We start from the raw sequence: 4,691 nt of genomic DNA on the forward strand, positions 1-4,691 counted from the left end.
AATAGCAAAGAAAATTTTAGATATTAGTCACCTGATTAGGTATATCAGTCGATCAGAAAAGCAAATTTTATGAGATTGATCTGAGTGGGTCGGAACAAATAAGGAAAGATAAGGGACCAGTCGCCCGATAGAAGGTTCAATCAACAAGAAGGATCAGTTGACTGATGGGTTTTCAGTTGACCAGATGAAAGCTGTAAAGAAAACCTTAAGATATGAGGCTCAACAATAATTAATTCTTCACTCAACGATCATTTCTTCTATGCTGCTTCATCTGTACAGGTACTACTGCTGCTAGGACGAGAGGTTCTCTAATAATCTACGAGAAGCTCTAATCTTACATTATTGGTATATTCTTTTTTTTACTTGCATTTACATTAGAGGGGATAGTATCTTGTTACTATCTTCCTCATCTCTTGTACGAGCTTTCTCTTCTTCTCCAAAAATTTTTGAAGAGAAGAATATTAGTGGATTGTCCAATCGAAAATAATCTAAGGGATTGTAGGCCTTAGAGTAGTAGTGGTTAGACTGTGAACCAAGTAACTGACCTTGTATTTTGTGATTTAATTTTTAGTTGCTACTTTGTTTTATTTTTATAAAAGAAAAGAATAAGTTTTAAACAAGCAATATTTATTCCCCCCCCCCCCCCCCCCCCCCTATCACTTTTTGATCCTACATAAAGTACTTAAGATATACTCATAATATAGGTTGCACTATCACTTTTTAGATCCTATCATAACATTGGGTACTTAAATAGATTCATTGGGATGTATCGGTATGCATTGTGATAGTCAATCAACAATTGGATGGGCCCGGAGCAAATTATATATGATAAATTTAGACATATACATCATAGGTATAATACTGACAACTACTCTTAACTAGAGTAAATGGATCTACTAACCAGTTTCATTAAAGGGAATGAGATTTAAGAAATAAGTTATAGTCACATTTGATCAATGACAATTTTGCATTAAAGTGTCCATTAACCAATGAAAGTGGTACTATGAAGGTTAATTGTAGATAAGATTATCTACATGAAGTGAGGCCGCTACGAAGAAAATTATTGGGCGAACCCCTCATAAGATCAAGCGAGTGTTCAGGGTTAAAACAAACACAATCATGAGAAATAAATTGTATCAGGAAGAATTCTAAGTGAGATATGTTATCGTTTATATAAACAATAGAACAGTTCAAGTATATCACACATAAGTAAAATAAATATATCACCATGAGAATGTTATCAGTTGTTAAATGTTATCACATACACTTTTGATTTTCATTGATATAGAGTATTGTTTAAAAAAGTGAATATAAATTGGATGAAATTGACTGCAATATATATATATATAATATATATATATATATATATATATATATATGAGGAATAGTCTCACATTGGAAGTTTTAAGATAATATGATTAGTTTATATTGAATCACAACTTGATAATGTTGTGAATATGTATAGATGAAAGGTTTTCTCTTACACATGCCCATATATGGGATGCAAATCTAGAGCTCAAATTGCATTAAACCCAATTTACTGGTGTGTCGCTATTTATTTGCTCTTTCTCCACCTTCATAGTAATAATATTCTAGTATAATTCAGTTCACCATCTGTTTGAACCTCTAAACACTAACAGAGAGGGCAAATATGTTTTTAAGAAAATATTATATCCTAGCTAGTCACTTAATAGTTCAGTCTCTCCAACCATTTAACTCAATTATCTCCTGATCTTCATGACTTGACTCTGTCTCCTAAGTCACCCTTCAATGTACTGTGGCATTCAACAACTTGGCTTCCCAAGTCAATCTTTAGCTTGCCAGCAGAGCACTTAGACTTGATCGAGTGACCTGAGCTCTCCTTCTTAGCCTAGTGTCCCGGTACTCTAACTCAATTCCATCTTTCATGTGCCTCAACTGAGCTCGATGCTCGCTCCAAAAAGATAAGTTTGTATTTAAAATCAATATTTTCTTTGTAATTTTTGTATTTGCCCACTTTAACTATAACTGAGTTATATCGGTAAAATTTTTGATTAAAATTTAAGAGTTCAAATACCAATTTAGCTCGCATGGATACATATTATATGTATAAAAAAGAAAATATATATATTGTTGGTGCAATCTTGCCCCAAGTGAATTGGATTTTAATGTTTGGCTAAAATGAGTTTAAGTTAGGCAATGTTGGTGATCTAACGTGTGTGAATTGAGTTCACAGGAAAGTCCAGGTTGAAAGACTTGGCAAATGGTGAAGTCCCGGAGGTGCGGCCTCTTGGCAAATGGTGAAGTCCAGGAGGCGTGGCCTCTTGGCAAAGGTGAAGTCCCGGAGGCGCGGCCTCTTGGCAAAGGAAGACTTAGCACGACGAAGCTGAGGGAAACGTCTCAAGCTAGTGCAAGAAAGTGCACGAGGCTTGTGGAAGGCGTTTGAAGACTTGCGTCAAGGCTAAGGGGTGAAGAAGAAGCTGAAAGGGGAAGTTTTCAGCTTGAGCAGTCGACTTACCCTATCAGCAGTCGACTGGTGGTTGATCAGAAGCACACACAAGCGAACTCAAAAGTATCAGTCGACTGGCACTGTAACTGCAGTCGACTGTGGCCAAACAGAAAGTTCAGTCGAGTGAGCAGTCAGTGAGCAGTCGACAGAAAGATCAGTCGAGTGATCAGTCGACTGGTTCAGGAATTTTGGAGCAGTCGACTGATACATGACCGTTGGAGTGACAACTGGCTGATTAAATGCAGATTAAATAGTCGTTGAAGCCCATCAGTCGACTGACCCTTGGAGGAGTCGACTGATGTATGAAATCTTATAAAAACGCAGGTTGACGATTGGAGAAGGAGTGGTTCACATTCTTTCATTCTTGCATGAACTCCAATACTTGTTTTTCATATTCCTCTTCCTCTAAACTTTACTACACATCTTGTGAAAGGAAGAGATTGATTTGTAAGGGTTTCTCCGCCTTCAAAGTGCTCTTTGAAAAGGAGAGTTTTTCATAGTGGAAAGGTGCTCGGTGTGTGTGGATCCTTGGATTAGTCACCTCGTAGAGGTGGATACCAAGTAAATCGAACGGGTTAGCGATTGTTCTTTCTTTTCTGTATTTTATTTTGCTTCCGCTAACGATCTCGCAAGAAAGTTCAGAAAAATCGCTATTCACCCCCTCTAGCGAACGCCTCGGTCCCAACAATTGGTATCAGAGCAAGGCTCTTTCGCGCGAATTAACGTTCAACCGAAAAATCTCAAATGGTGTTTCAAGAAGGATACAACACCGCACGACCGCCCTACTTCGACGGCAACGATTTTGCCTACTAGAAAGGTAGAATGGAGTATTACTTAATGAATGATATTGAAAACTGGTTCAATGTTGTAGATGGGTTTGAGAAACCGAAGGACGATATTGGAGCCTTTCTCCCTACAAAAGATTGGTCCAAGATCATATGCAAGAAGACACAAGCAAATGCAAAAGCCACGACTACATTGCAATGTGTACTGTCAAAGGAGCAACTAAGCAAGGTCGGTCCATTCAACTCGGCCAAGGAGCTCTGGGAGAAACTCATCGAACTGAATGAAGGATCAAGCGAATCGAGACGAGCCAAGAGGGATCTCTTGGTTGGACAACTCCAATTCTTCATGATGAAGTCAAACAAAACGGTGAGCCAGATGCACGGGCGATTCAAGGAGATCGTGAACGGTCTCCATGTCATAGGTGAGAAGATCGACAACCGTGATCTGGTAAGGTACGTTCTTCAAGCTTTCCCCCGAACCACTTTATGGGCATCGATGGTTGATGCTTATAAAGTATCAAGGGATTTATCTGTTGTCAAGCTAGATGAATTATTTTGTGAATTTGAACTACATGAACAAGCTAACTTGTCAACCAAAGAGAAAGGTATAGCTTTGGTTGTAGAAAAGAAGAAGAAGAGGGAAAAGAAGGAGGAGTCCTCATCCGAGTCTGATCGGGAATCCTCCGATAGTGACGAAGAGATGTCACCTAGAGAGGTGGTACATTATATCAAACGGATGATGGGGAAGTCGAGAAGGTTCACTAAGAGAGATGTCAAGAAGATGTTCACACCACCTCGAGGTAAATCTCAAAGTTTCAACTATAACCCTAACGTAACTTGTTATGAATGCAATAAGAAGGGGCACGTCAAGACAAACTGTCCGGAGTGGAAGAAGAAAGAAGAGAAGGAAAGGAAAAAGAAGGAGAAAAAGAAGAAGGAAGTCATGGTGGCCCAAGCCACATGGGATACATCGAGTAGCGACTCATCGGATGATGAAGAGCTATGCCACATCACTAGACACATGACACTGATGGGATGTGAAAGTGACCAAGAGACCTCAAGTGAGGAGGAAGAATCAAGTAGCGACGAATCTTCATCAAGTGAAGATGAGGTAATGGATTTTGTCAAAGTAAATTTTCTTTATAGAACTATTGCTTATCTTAAAAATGCTTTGGATAAATCGAAGTCTAAGGTTAAGGCATTAAGGGAAAGGAGGAACTTAGAACTATTAGGAACAATGATTGTCCACTTTGGGCCTAAGCTCTCATGGTTTTGTTCTTGGGCTCTACCCAAAAGGCCTCATGCCAATGGAGATACTTTCCATCCTTTTAAATCCATGATTTTTCCCATGTGTTTTAGATGTGAGACTATGTTTGCACCCTTGCAACCCAACAGAAGTCATTGATTTAAGAAATTAT

This window comes from Curcuma longa, chromosome 20 (genome assembly GCF_044706935.1).
Source record: "Curcuma longa cultivar G26 ecotype Majalengka, Jawa Barat chromosome 20, ITB_CL_G26_1.1, whole genome shotgun sequence".
In the NCBI taxonomy this organism is placed as follows: Eukaryota; Viridiplantae; Streptophyta; class Magnoliopsida; order Zingiberales; family Zingiberaceae; genus Curcuma; species Curcuma longa.